General features: G+C 32.5%; 1 protein-coding gene across 3 annotated transcripts in view; it reads right to left on the reverse strand.

Annotated features, from left to right (window-relative positions):
• The window catches only part of LOC113518847 (scavenger receptor class B member 1-like), a 60530-nt gene extending 44560 nt beyond the window's left edge, over positions 1-15970 (reverse strand). Inside the window, exon 1 of one of the 3 annotated variants that reach the window (XM_026903859.3) lies at positions 15827-15970. The gene's annotated coding sequence lies outside the window, so the exon portion shown is untranslated. Of the gene's footprint in view, positions 1-2152; positions 2353-15193; positions 15312-15826 lie in introns of those variants that run through there. The other 2 variants (XM_052902173.1, XM_026903858.3) reach the window with 2 other exon arrangements.
• Between the last annotated feature and the right edge of the window lie 208 nt (positions 15971-16178).

Genomic DNA, 16178 nt, shown 5'->3' on the forward strand with positions numbered 1-16178 from the left:
TATTTAGGCCCAAAGGGCCAAGCCGGCACTATTGTAAATAGCGCCGGCTGACGAATCCAAATAGTTGGGATGGAACTTTAGTTTGCAGCGGGTTGTACGGTGATGAAAAACAGCAGCACGCATCAGTCCGAACTATTTTTCAAAACACTAAAAGATAACTGTAATATTTCTACATTTCGCCAAGCTAATTATAAACGCCCTTAACCTCACTAGAGGTCCAAATAGCCTTTTTTGTACAAAATCATCCTCTAGTTTAGCTAAATCCTGTTGAAGATTAGAAAACCTAACTCGCTTCTACGACGTACTGATACCTCCATCCTGGGGGAAAGGGATTGTTAACAATGGAGTTTGACAGCCCCATTGCTAGCAATACGGCCCTATAAGGTCGATTTCCACGTGGTTCTCCCTGGAAACCATCGTGAACAATTCTTGTTGAATTCGTCACGATGGGCTAACTGACCTACTTTATCCTCACCTATCATCCTTCACTGGTGCCCCGCCGGTGTATACCGATAGCGCGGGTGGGATTACCATTCCATTATCACCCATTAAAAAAAATAGATTAGATAGAAAAAGACCTGCATTCTGGTCTTATATTTATCAATTCAATGTGTCGTCTTTGTATCACAACGCGAGATTGGACAATGGCTTGCCACTAAAAGGGCCATTAATCTATTAGTGCGAATGGTCAAGTACATTCACACAATATACTTAGGCGAAGTTTAGTTCGTGACAGAACCGTATATACACAGCTAACGAAAACTGTCCTTAAATATCAATATTAAATTAATTAGCCTAAATGATTTAAATATATCAACAAAATAATAAAATATATGTACTTTATTATGTACTAGCTGTTGCCAGCGACTTCGTCCGCGTTTTCGTCGTTTTCGTAAAATAAGTAGCCTATGTCCTTCCTCACGGTTCAGTGGTTCTGATATAACAGACACATTTCCCTTCACTGCTCTGCTTCTATTGATATACTTCTAGTGATGAAAAGTATACTATAACCTGCCCAGGAGTATGAAGAATAATTGTACCAAGTTTCGTTAAAATCCGTCGAGTAGTTTTTGTTTCTATAACGAACATACAGACAGACAGACAAAAATTTTACTGATTGCATTTTTGGCGTCAGTATCGATCACTAATCAGCCCTTGATAGTTATTTTGGAAATATATTTCATGTACAGAATTGACCTCTCTACAGATTTATTGTAAGTATAGATAATAATTAAAGATTGTGACCTATAAATAAAAATCTACTTTCATTAAGTGACAAAATCTTGATCTAAAAATTAAGCTATTGAATCAATTTTGGTAATATTTCCATGGGACCAATCTGTAAGTATATCTTTTCAGATAAAAAAATATTTTCCAAATCGGTTTAGAAGAGGTAACAAACTAAGAATGTTAAGGGGCAAATGATGGAATAATTACACTACCCATTAAAGGGGGAATAAAATAAAAATAACTTCTAACGTATTTACTATGTTAAAAATGGCGAAATAGAATGTAAATAAAATTATAAATTTACTTCTATTCAAGTAGATAAAATGAATTATAAGCATTTTTAATAGTATTTTTTTATGAATCTGCCTTTTTGAGCCCACCATCAATATTTTTTAAACATCTTTAAAATAAGAAATAAATATATCAACTTAAATAAATTTTGAATTCTTGTATATATTAATATTGAATTGACCTAAAAAAAAAAATAAATAACGGAAAAATAATCAATAAAACAGAAAAATAGTTAATATAAAGAACCTCTTATATTTATTCTAAAAGAACAATTAAACACTTTTTGGAAAACTGTAAGTGAAGAGAGCAATTTATTAATAAATAAATAAATAACAATGCAGGACCAGTCTTATAATTCATTCGTATATTTATAAATAAAATAGTTCACTTTTAGAATAATTTTATATTATTTTTAATGTCGAGTTTTATTATAAAAAAAAATTGTCAAAAAAAAAAAATTAAATTATGACAAAATATAATCAATACGAGAATAAACAGTAACGATTATAAAAATCCATTTAAAATTGTATTAGAAATCGCGTCCATAAAAAAAAGTAGAATCGAATTGAATTTTCTTTTTTTTTTAAATATTTAACAATAATAAAAAATAAAAAAAAAAAAAATAACTTACGTGAAAAGGAAAAAAGTATTAATTTATTACAAACACGGTTTGGAATTTATTGTTTTTTTTTTCAATTATTATTTTTTTTTGTTTAAGTAGTTAACTCAAGTGAAACACAAGTATAGGTATACACTTAGATACACAGCAGGGATATGACACGTTACTCCTGTCAGGCACAAGTACCATACTAACACTGCGGCCACACAAATTCACAGTTGTTTACAGATTTAAATAATAATTATATTTGCCGACTTATCACACCAGGGAATCGTTGTGTTGGCACAGTGATAACGGAAATTAGTACTAAGACAACCTAAACAAATCGATTTACTTGTCACAGATAATGAATTACATTCAATCATGTTTTATTTAAACGGCATATTAAAGATTAAAGTATTAGCTTAAAGCAATGGGATTATACAGAGGGTCGATCGTGTTTTATCTATCACTAGTTACCCGCCCGGGTTTTACATGTTTTTTTTTTTGGAAAAAATACAATACATGTTAACAGCTGATATTGTAGCTTTTTTGTAGGTCAAAGAGTTTTTAAGATTGGTTGAGTATTTCTTGATAGTCACCAGAGGGAGACTGTGCAAAAGTCGTTTCCTTAGGTACATCTGTCTCGTTAGTATTTCTAGCGTGAAGCAATTGTGTTGGCATGGCTGTGTTTCGGTTTAAAGTGTGGGATATGGCGTGAATTTACAAGGTACAGAGGCATAACATCTTAATATCCAGGAATGGTAACGCATGGGGGGTATCATGAGCGAAACAGTATACTCTATTATATCCATGGCACTGCTCATTTTTATAGGCGACTGTTACCATTTTCCATCAGATTCCGCCAGTTTATTTACCATTTTAAGTTACATAAAAAGACTATTTCACTATTCTGTCACTTTCTTTCAAATTGGGAATTTAGTGTGAGCGAAAGAGACAAAACAGTTGAATTGCTAAAATAAGTTTATGAAAGTTTTGACGTTTTTATAAATAAGGGGGTAAAGATATTGAACAACTTTCGACTTGTGATTGAAAATGTAACAAAACACTCGTACTGTTTCTTCCCTTATCTTCTAAATTTGGGAAAGAAAAGAAAATATTTATTTATTTATTTAAAGTTATTACTAGTTATTTAAAGTTTAACTTTAATACACAATAAAATTTTATGTACATTTGGCGGACTTAACCCCAGACGGTGTTCTCTACCAGTCAACCATTGGGCGAACAGAGAAATCGGTGCATTTTTGAATAGACGAAAAAAGCAATACTTGATTAATTCATATAATATAAACATATATATAATATAATAAATAAATAAATACATATAATATACATACATACATAATATATTACTACATAAAACAATTAACTGTAATAGAAAAGCAAATAACAATTTATGACTCAAACAAAGTAACCAGCAAGATTAAGTTTAAATGGAATATTATTTTTCTAAGGAAAACGTACGCAATTTATGTTTAAAAACTAGCTTGGTTATGGTAGATCTTGTGATATATGCCATAAGAAATATAGAACAATGTTTTTTTAACCAGTTTTTGTCCAGATTTGTAAATTATCTATGTAAATGTACCAGAGGGAGACTTTGTACAAAAGTCGATTGCTTGGGTACCTCTGTGTTGTACGTGTTTCTACCGAGGTCTTATATCCCCACTGTAGTATATTAATACTAGTATTACGCCAGCAATATACCCTCTCAGGTCGACCTCCACGCGGTTCCCCCTGGAAACCATCATGGTCAAATTCTTGTCGAATTCATCATGATGTGCCAACTGACTTGCATTTATTCTCATCTATCATCTTCCACTGGTGCCTCGTCGACGTATCCCAGTATCGGGGTTACCATTCCATTTGCACCCATTAAAAAAAAAACACGACACAGACGTGGTTACCATTCTATTTTCATCGTTAAAAAGCATCACACGAGTATCAGACGTTATCTATCCACTGATGATCATGGGCTTCCCCTATAGATTGTAAGATTCTGCCATTTGTTTTGTTTATAAAAAAAAGCAGTGATAAATTTAAACTGACAGAGATACTATCTGATATATTGTGATAAAGTTCTATGTATAATAATTCGTTTTTATTGAAATTTGTTTACTATTGTTGCTGGTAAAACTTCCTGATAGATTAAATAATGAAAATGTATCGTCGTAATCATTCTTATAATGTTTATTAACGACATCGAATATCTAGATATCTTTTGTTACCAACTTGTAGTATTAAAAACAGATATATGTTGTGTTGGCATTTTTTATGCAATTTAGAATGGCACATAAGCTGACGGCCCACCTGATAGAAAGCGGTAACCGTCGCCTATATATATAACTGTTACTAAACCAAATTTAATGTCCATTTTATATAGATTTGTTATTAAGTGTTAATCGCCGATCAGAGTGAGGTAGCGTGATTTTTGTAACGGGAAAGGTTTACAGGGAAATCAATAATTGATTATGACATTATAAAGATCGTAAACAAAGATTAGACAATTGAATTTTTTTTTTTTTTCTTATCGATAAAAACAAGTGATTGATTGAATACAGTGATTGAATAATAAATTCAAATATTTTATAGTAGCTTAAAATAGAAATAATTTCAACCGTCCGTCCTGCTGATAGGAAAAGTTCTTACTAAATATTTTTCAAAAATTTTAAAAATTTCAAAAAATCATTCCAAAGCAAATGCTTACGTTTTAAAATAAACCTATGTTACAAATTGAAGCTTTTTGTTGACTTAATAGTTTTTGCTGGGCGTAAAATAGACAATCAGAACAAACGATTTTATAAGTATAGATAAATAAACTATAAATATAGGTAAAATACATAAATACACTTTTTTTAATGGGTGAGAATGTATGTTCTTAGTGTATGCTAACGGGCTATCAGTGAGAGATGATAGGTGTCCTGCCAGTATATACCGTTAGATCAAGTTACCATTTCATTATATATATATACGGTATATACATTATATATATATATATATATATATATATATATATATATATATATATATATATATATATATATATATATATATATATATATATATATATATATTATAACTTTTTTTATCCACTTCAGTGGTCCCCAAGGGTAAAAGCCTCCTCCATTTTTTTCCACTTCTCCTTATCTATAGCAATACTTGTCCAGTTTTTTCGTGCTGTCTTTATTATGTCATCTGCCCATCTCTTTCTTTGCTTACCAACATTTCTTTATCCATTTCATTATCATTCATTAAAAAAAAAAAAAGTATCTATGAGTCAAGATAGTAAATTACTTACTGCCAGTTTACTATTTCAACACATATATTCCTAGACCCGTAATTAGTTTTAATTTGTCCGATATCTACGAGCAGCATGGCAGAGGGCAAACCAATTACATATCTCCGATTTCTGCAAAATATTTGATAGTAAAAAAAAAATGTTATCAGTCATTATTATTAAATTGACTTTAAATAAAAACATATCAATTAATATAGATAATTGTAAAGTAAAATGTAACTATATGACAGTTGTCTCTTACGTTACCCTACGAAGTACGTCATCGTATTGTATTAATCGTAAATTGTGCACAGCTGGGGGGAAAGGGATTTTTGGTAATGGGGTTTGATAGTCCCATTGCTAGCAATGTACCTTATCAGGTCGGTCACGCGGTTTCTTCTGGAAACAATCGTGTCTAATTCTTGTCGAATTCGTCACGACGTGCTAATTGACTTGTTTCATCCTCACCTATCATCCCTCACTGGTGTTCCGCGAGTGTATACCGATAGCGCAGGCGGGGCTACAATTCCATCAGTATCATTTAAAAAAAAACCTGTCCACTGCTGAACATAGGCCTTTCCTATAAGTTTTGGCAGTGGTAGCCACACTTGGCAAACAGATTGGCAACCGCGGTTAGACTTTGAAACTGATGACGTTTAGGAAAACTGTTCTTCGTCTATTAAGTACCCTGAGTCGCCTCTAACGATACCCACGAGAAAAGATGTGGCCCATTCTATGCCGGTACCATATGGTAATAAAGTACATAATATAGAAGAATAATTAAATTGTTTTATATATGCATATCTATTAGTTAAACTTTTAAAAAATTTTACATTTAAAAAATATTTTAGTGTTTACGTTTCATTAGTAAACCCTTAGTAACATCGTAGAACTATGTATAATCTATTTTAACAATATATATATATATATATATATATATATATATATATATATTATCTATGTAATAAAAATAGCGACCAGATAAATAAAATTTAAACGGAAGGTCAACAGATCTATAATCTATTTTATGTAAATAATTGATAATAAAAAAATTTACTTCAATGTTAAATTTGAACGATACAGTGACGTGTCAACTAGACGATCAGATAAGAAATGGCAAATAAAAACAAATATTTACTAGTACTTCTACGTCATTTTGTATCCCGTCATCATTCTTTTTTTTTATACAACTTAAAATGGCAAACGAGCTGACGACCTGGTGGAAAGTGGTAACCGTCGCCTATAGACATGAGCAGTACCATGGACATAACAGAGTATACTGTTTCGCCCATCATGGGCGTGCGTTGCCACTCCTAAGGACTCAGGTGTTATTCCTCTGTACCCAGTAAATTCACGCCATATCCCACCCTTCAAACTGAAGCACAGCCATGCAAACACAACTGCTTCACGGTTGAAACACGAATGGAACAATGGTACCCAAACAATCTACTTTTGTACAAAGTCTTCCTCTGGTATTATATTAATCATCATCATATCAGCCAACAACTGTTCACTGTTGAACATAAGCCTCCTCGTTGAGGGGTTTTGCCAGTAGTTGCCACTCTTAGCAGGCGGGTTGGCAACAGTAGTTAGGCTTTTGGTGATGTTTAAAGAGGAACGCTGCTACCTATCCGTCAAGCGCTAAGTTCTCTTAGTCGCATCTTACAATACCCAGGAAAAGGGAGGGGGATTGTTAGTAATGGGGTCAAATAGCCCCATTACTACCAATATACCCTATCAGTCGACCTCCACGTGGTTCCCCTGAAAACCATCGCGGCTAATTCTAGTTGAATTCGTCAGGATGGGCTAACTGACCTGCTTACTAGCTACTACCACTGGTTACTAGTGATAGATGACTAATGAGGATGAAAAACACGACTTACGCGAACCCGGAATTACGCGATTTTCAAATCTCGTCAATTTTATTGTTTGAACATTGCACAAATCTAGATTGCTTATATTTTGTCTACATTATTCTTAAGCTAAGTTGCATATTCGAACATGTTCCGTGATGTGAATGCATAGCTAGGAGCCAGGAGCTCACAGGAAGGCGTACGTACATACTGCGACTTACGCGAATTCGACTTACGCGATTATCGTTCAAGCCTACCTATCACGTAAGTACGGAATATTACTGAAATAGGTAATAAAAAAAAACTAATTTGTAATATTGGATAGAATTTACTAGTAAATCTAATAACCAGTGAAATACATACATAGGGTTTGACGTCAATGAGTTTTTTTTTAAAGAACACATTACACGTTCAGAAAACAACTGTAAAAAAAAAATCCAAACAACAATAAGGTACGTATGCATTTAGGTACATATTTCATTTACAATAAATATATATTTATGTAATTATATAAACACACTCGTAAAAACAAGGGTTAGGTTATGTTCTAATGCCATATTATTAAATAGTTCAAAGAATAAAACAATAAGAACATATATATATATAATTAAAGATTGTGACCTGCAATTAAAGCGACTTCAATTATGGAAATTATGTTTATTTCGATTTAAATTCTAAACTGTCTGTAAAGATCAGTCTTGTAAATGTATCCTTGCAGATAAAAAACAATCCGAACTGGTTTACAATTGAGTTATTGAAGTCGCTGGCGGAAGACCCAAAAAACAACCAATTTTATAAATATAACTAAATTTAATTCTAAAATTAATTATTACAATAATAAGTGTCTTCAGACCGATGTGTGATCCGTAAGTCCTTTATATTTGATTCGTATGACTTCATCATATCGAATCAAATATAAAGGAAATGGGTATTTTTGCTGCGGGAATTGAAATGCTGATTCGACGCAGATGTCTTTCTCGGTAGCGCCCCTTCTTGCGTCATGCTAGGTGGTCCGATCCGATCGCCGTTGAGGGTGTGTCGTAATACTTGATAGGTATCTACTATAACAATTGTCGTAATTGCGAGGTAACAAACATAAACAAATAAAACCAAATTATTATCCAAATGCTATCTAAAAGAGTGTGTATAGGAGGGTTGAGAGAGGATGACATTTTTATTATAATGTCATTAATTGATGTACATATATATTCCTCAGAAGCGTCAGGGGTGTCTTTCTCCAGTCTAGAGATCTGTCCGATTCTAGAATAAGGGCATACAGTATGCGACCTCAGCCTCCCGAGCCGCTGCAGTGTCGCAGTCCTTTCCGCTACTGCAGTGTCCCCCCTTTCCTTTCCCACATAAGTCCCTTATTCCTCTTACCAATTTCCTTTACGTATTTCTAACGTTCCCTCCGTTTTTGTCCTCAATCCTTTTCTCCATACCGTAAGTGGTAGAAACTACCATTAAATTGCATTCCCAAAGAGGGTTAACGTCAGGCAAGCGGTTGGTCGTAAAACTAAAAGCCAAATTTTGTAATATGGATAGAAAACATATTACGCTGACCCAAATAATAATTGGGATAAGGATAGGAAGATGATTAACTGTCCACTACTGGACATAAGCCTCCCCCTTGGGGGGTTTTGCCAATAGTTGCTATGCTTGGCAAACGGATTGGTTGGCACAGTTAGGCTTTAGAGATGTTTTAAGAGGGACGCTGCTGCCCATCCCTCGCGCTCGCTTAGTCGATTCCTACGACACCCACGGGTCTATATGATGATATATTCTGACTGATCTGACAAAGATTTTTTTTTATACCACTGAGGTGGCAAACAAGCATACGGCCCGCCTGATGGTAAGCGGTTACCGTAGCCTATGAACGCCTGCAATACCAGAGGTATTACGCGCGCGTTGCCGACCCTGAAGAAACCTCTTTACCCCCCTTTTGAAGAACCCCATGCTGTAGTCTCTCGGGAAAACCTCGGCAGGGAGCTCATTCTATAAGATGTTCTTGGGAGAAAGCATCTCTGAAACCGCGTTGTACGCGTATGAATCCCTGCCGATATACGAGATTTCTTAACTGTATAATTATGTTAAAGTGAATGCTGTGAATACTTATAATAGGCGTGTGCATTAATATTGTATTATATTTAATGTTTGTTATACCTATATGTTATAATGCAATATGCTGTTGGTGTTCCTTAAATAAATAAATAAATAAATAAGATTACATATAAAGATCCGTCAGTATTCTACGACTATGACGATATATGGAATTTCACTTTATTCAAACGAAAACGGAACTCTGCAAATCCATTAATTTGATTATTAGTATTAACCATTTGACCAAATAACACCAATGGCATTAGGGTATTTTATTTTCGTATTACTACAATCACAGCCAACGAGTGTACATAATAAATTGACATAACAGTGACAAGAACGGTTACTGCGCATTAATGTTTACAGAAAAAAAATAGGTTATCATTGTGAATAGCATATTACACAAAACTCTAATATATAATGTAGGTCATCTCTTTTTATATATATATATATATATATATATATATATATATATATATATATATATATATATATATATATATATATATTTATGTTAAAACAATTACTTTTCGTTGGTGTTTCACTGTTGGGAACCGACTTTCGCAATTAGACTTTGGTGATGAACATTTTACTATATTGTAATTATAAAGCGATAACTAATGTAATTGCCGTGTGATCCTGTGTGTGTGGCATAGAATGGCTTCCCTTCCTTTGCCGTTGGTGTCGTAATATGCAACTAAGCAAACTTAATGATCGAGGGAAAGACAGCAGCGTCCCTCTTAAAATATTACCAAAAACATAACTACTGTTGCCAACCCGCCTGCTAAGAGTGGCAACTACTGGCAAAACCCCTCAAGGAGGAGGCTTATGTTCAACAGTGAACAGTTAAAGACTGATATGATGATGATTAATATAAGAATGATGATGAGATATAAAGTGACGTAGAAATATTCAATTCATTCGTGTTTCAACCGTGAAGCAGTTGTGTTTGCATGGCTGTGTTTCAGTTTGAAGGTAGGGATATGGCGTGAATTTACTGGGTACAGAGGAATAACATCTGAGTCCTCAGGAATGGCAACGCATGGGGGGTATCATGGGCGAAACAGTATACTCTGTTATGTCCACGGTACTGCTCATGTCTATAGGCGACGGTTACCACTTTCCATCAGGTGGGCCGTCAGCTTGTTTGTCATTCTAAGTTGTATAAAAAAATAATATATATATAAATATACACATATTTATTTATTTTTTAATTGCGATTTTATCTGACCATCTGGTTGTCACATTACCGTATCATTTAAATTTGTTAACATTGAAATCATTTTTTTTATTATCAAATAATTACATAATAGATTATAGATCTGTTGACCTTCCGCTTACATTTTATTTATGTTTGTGATCACTTTTTTATTGCATAGATAATATATATATATATATATATATATATATATATATATATATATATATATATATATATTATTACTGAGAGCTGGCAACCCGAGTGCATTGTATTATATTTTCGGCCATCTTTCATTTGAACCGAACCTCATTAAAAAGTTTACTTCTCATTTCATTTAAGAGTTTCCTCTTGTCGGTGCAACTAATTCATGCATCTTCTTCCAGCCAGTTCTATCCCAGGCCATATCCTCGACCTCTCTATACAACATAACACATAGTGTTTCTTTTATCTGTCCCATATAGTTATTCCTCGCTCTTCCCGTTCCTCCTTTACCTTCTATTTTTCCTTCTACTATATTCTTTAAAAAAACATCGTGTCGTATAAGATGGCCCAGCATTTTGTCTCTTCTATTTTCTATTGTTTTTATGAATGTTCGTTTCTCCTTTACACTTTTCAAGGCTTCCTCATTCGTTACTTTTTCCGTCCAGCTTATTTTTAATAGCTTTAAGGTTACTCTCTCGTATATAAAACAGCGGTGAGATCTTAGGTTACCACGTATTGTGCCTATTTTGTAAATAACAACGTGCCACAAATAGTATTCTGCATGGCATAATCCTATTGTTTTATCACGACATTGACTTGGTAGAGTTCAAAGTACGTATTATGTATAATACAGATTTTTATTTTTACTAATACTTTATAAAAAATATAAAAAAAAAACGTACTATATAATGACGTAATGGCCGATATAATGGCATAATGGTTAAATTCGATAGAGCCTATCAGTCATTGTTGGAGCGTGTATTTGTAGAATTTAAACACTGTTTTATACAAAACTGGTGTCTTTGTACATATTTATTAGTAAACAATTATTCATGGAACATGGAGCTGCCGACCAGTTTAGAGTACAGATATTATCGCAACAATAGTTCAATATAACGACACCAGATGGCGCCACATGTTAAAAAGAAACGTATATTTTTAAAAATACATTTCGTTGCTAACAACAGTCATTATGTCGCAGATCTGTGACTGTAACTTAAAAAGATAAATCATATTTACTTACAGATATGGCTTAAAATATACGTTGCAACTGTATATTTGTATGTCAATTTTTAACTCCAAATTAGATGCAATTATCATCATCATCATATCAGCCTTTAACTGTCCATTCTTGAACATAGGCGTCCTCTTTTGGGGGGGATTTGCCAGTAGTTGTCACGCTTGGCAGTTAGATTGGCAACCGCAGTTAGATTTTAGAGACTTTTTAAGAGGGACGCTGCTGCCTATCCCTCGCCCTTTCTTAATCAACTCTTACGACACCCACGGGGAAGGAAGGGCTGGCCAATTCTATGCCGAGACCGCATGGCCACTCGGTTCAATGGAGCCGGCTAAATTTCTATTTATAATTTTTATTAAACGTACACATTTTGTGTACCTACTCACTAACGTTTGTCAAACAAAACGAAGAATTAAAAAAATTACCTTCTAAAATAGCTGTCCAGAAGGTAAATTTTTAACTTTCTGATCTCAAAGAAATCCATCTTGTCATATCTCTCTGTGTTTTCTCAGTTACACAACGAAAGAAATAATATTACTTTGAAATCTTCTCTGCAACCTCTTTTTCAGACGCCATGATTGCTGTCGTAAGCGCCATCTATCGGTGTTATGAATTAGCTATCAGCTTGTACGTAAGTTTTAAAACCTCATTATTATTTAAATGTACTCTTTAAATTCGTTTAAATTATTTTATTTTATGAAGTAAATGAATATATGAATCTATTCGCGATTTGTTCTACAAGTAGGTAGGTACCTAATTATAATATTTTAACAAACTGATAAATTTTTACTTAAGATTTTTTTACACTTATTTAAATGTTGAGTTTTTTTGTAAAACTATAAGTGACGTGTTCTTATTCCGTTACTATGTCATCGTCCTATTTGATACAATCCATCAAAATGTTATGGGGTGATGCCAATGTTTATGCCAATGACCTTGGTTTGACATCAGTCAGCCCATCAATACGAGTATCACTACACAGTATAAAACAAAGTCGCTTTCCCTCTGTCTGTCTGTATGTATGCTTTGATCTTTAAAACTACGCAACGGATTTTAATGCGGTCACTTCTTAATAGATAGAGTGATTCAAGAGGAAGGTTTATATGTATAATACATACATAATACAGTAGAGGAACACTGATAATTTTAGAGGTTTCAGCGTTGCATATAAACAGAAATATTACAGCAACAAAATATGTGACAGCGATCTAGAGGGCTTTTCGGTTTATATTTATTCTTTTTTTTTTATGTGTGATGATGGAACGGTAACCCCGCCTGCGCTATCGGTATACACTGGCAGGGCACCAATAAGGGATGATAGATGACAACGAAGCAGATCAGTTAGCCCATCGTGACGAATTCGACAAAAATTATTCAAAATGGTTTCCAGGGGGAACCACGTGGAGGTCGACCTGGTAGGGTATATTGTTAGCAATGGGGCTGTCAAACCCAATTACTAACAATCCCTTTCCCCCCTCTTTTTTATTATCAAATAAGTTTAAAAAAATACAATGTTGCTGGAATAAGAACAAATTTTTAAATGGAATAAAATAAAGGCAGCTTACTTTTAGATTAAGTTGTAGCTGTACGCTAACAGCTTAAGAGTTTACAAAATATGGAATGATGAATAAATTAATAAAATCTAATTAAAAAAAAAATATAATAAAATATAAAATCATTAAATTTTCTTTAACATATAGATTGTAGAATAAATGAACAAGATGCAACAGAGATTAGATAAATTAATGCATTAACCTAGTACTTATTTAGTATTTTAGTACTTAATACTTTAGTAATTAGTAATTTAGTGCTTGCAATAGTAACCATTTACTGGTTACAACGCTTGCCAGACGTTTCCATAAGGTTTGATTTTGAGTTTTACTTATAGTTAGTATTTAGTAGTATTTCCATAAGTGGCTCTTACGACATTCTGGGTGCAAAAGTAGTGACACAGCCATTACACAGAGACGTATTTCATTTTCCAAATAATGTTCCACATCTATTTAGTATCGGTATAAGTTGTATTATTACTAATTAGTAATATTCATATCTTTTGTACATGTGTACATAAAAAAAGAGAATATTCCGTTGATAATATAGTATTTGGAGAGATGAGTAGGTACCTATCGCTGCTACTACGTATGTAAGTAGTTACTTACTTAGATACATAGTTATGTACTGAACTTTTTTAAGTTTAAGAAATCCATTTATTTTTTTACTAGAGGGAGACTTTGTACAAAAGTCGATTGCTTGGGTACCTCTGTCCCATTCGTGTTTTAACCGTGAAGCAGTTGTGTTTGCATGGCTGTGTTTCGGTTTGAAGGGTGGGATATGGCGTGAATTTACTGGGTACAGAGGAATACCATCTGAGTCCTCAGGAATGGCAACGCATGGGGGGTATCATGGGCGATATACTCTGTTATGTCCATGGTACTGCTCATGTCTATAGGCGACGGTTACCACTTTCCATCAGGTGGGCCGTCAGCTTGTTTGGCATTCTAAGTTGTATAAAAAAACAATCCTTTTTTATTTACAGTAGGTAAGTAATAATATATTAATAAATTTTTAGTAAGTTTTTTTTACAAGATTTAAATAAATAATACATATTAATAACTTTATGTTCTTTGCAAAATATAATTTTAAACAGTTTACACATATTTTGCTGTAAAATCTCTTTATAGCATTTTTTAAATACATTTTTATTTCATCATCATTTTAGTTGTCATAAATTTTCCCATAAATGCGTTTGTATTTACTGTCTTAAAGATATACGTTATGAAAATAACAATCCAAAATTAATATTTTTGAAAAAAAAAATTTAAACTTATTTATAAAGAAGCTGATGCCCCGCCTCATAGTAAATGGTAGCTAGCCACGTCACATTAACGACACGAATTAAAAACACTTTTCTCAACTTCAAAAGTGGTTAGAAAAAAATATGTTCTCTAGGATATATCAAAAGTCACATTTTGTGATAACCGAATTTATGAAAACTATATATGTTGCCAAGCAGCGTTGCTAAAAAAGAATACCTTGTTTGTAGACCAATTTCTAAGATATATATTTGAAAATTATTTTATTTTCAATAACACTAATTAGGTATTTGAATAAATTTTGGCAAAGCGAATTAGTATTAGTTAATATTTTACGATTATGTTTAGAATCACTAAAGTATTTAAATATAAATTGACTTCTGATTATTATGTCTTTATTCCCTGATTTAGCAATAAAAACAAAAATAATAAAATTGTAAAAAAACGTATAAAAAATGTTGACTATTTTATATTTTATACTAACCATAAATTATCGTAATATAAAAACTATTATTTAATAAAAAAAATTGCAAAAAATCTAACTATAATTACATTTATTAAAAATTAAAAAAAATGAAAAATAAACATACCTCTTTCAAGTAAAATCTTAAAAAATCACAAACACTTTCAATATAAAATAAAATAAAACTATTAAAACACGCGGGATACACGAGTACAGATAAATTAAAAAGATCGATCACTCACAGTCTCGGCTGTATCACTGAGCTGCCCGCACTCATTTTAACTATATAAAGCTTAGAGAATACGACCCTGTGAAAATTTTTCACATATCTAATATGGTCGTATATTTATCATTCACTGACATTTGATAAACAAACTCTTATTGTCGGTCTATGACCATATTATACTGCGTCCACGTTGTCAGCGGAGTGGGAAATAAAAGTATATTTTTGCAAATAAATACACATAATAAGGAATTTATTTATTTCTATTAACAAAGTAAGTGCTTGAAAATTAATTCATTAATTTCCCATCACATGTGTATGTAGGTATCGTATAAAAATGAACATAAATTTATAAATAATACATAAAAAAAATTGTGGAAAAAATATATCTTTTTGCTGTCATGAAATTTTTTAAAAATTAAGGAGGTTTTTTTACTAATAAATTAATAAAGAAGTTACTTAAAGAAATAAGCAATACTTTCTTTTTGAGTAACCGATGAGATTAATTAAAAAATATAATATAAAATGAGAACTCACCTTTTTTTTTGGTAAATCCTTTAAAATCACAAGCACTTAAAATATATTCGAAACCAAAAAAAAAAAAAAACAAATATATAATACCACTGAAACGCACGAGAAAAAACGAGTATGGATAAATCAAAAAGATCGAACACTCACGGTCTCGGCTGTATCACTGAGCTGCCCGCACTCATTTTAACTATATAAAGCTTAGAGAATACGACCCTGTGAAAAATTTTCACATACCTACTCTAGCGCCGTATTTAATACTATGTATTTCGTACAAACAACTACTGTTTGGTTGCCATATATGGTATTTTTTACCCAATTTTAAGTAAATATTTATTTTTAGTATTCGTGAAATTTTAAA

This window comes from Galleria mellonella, unplaced genomic scaffold (genome assembly GCF_026898425.1).
Source record: "Galleria mellonella isolate WM207_F2 unplaced genomic scaffold, CSIRO_AGI_GalMel_v1 utg874, whole genome shotgun sequence".
NCBI classification, from domain to species: Eukaryota; Metazoa; Arthropoda; class Insecta; order Lepidoptera; family Pyralidae; genus Galleria; species Galleria mellonella.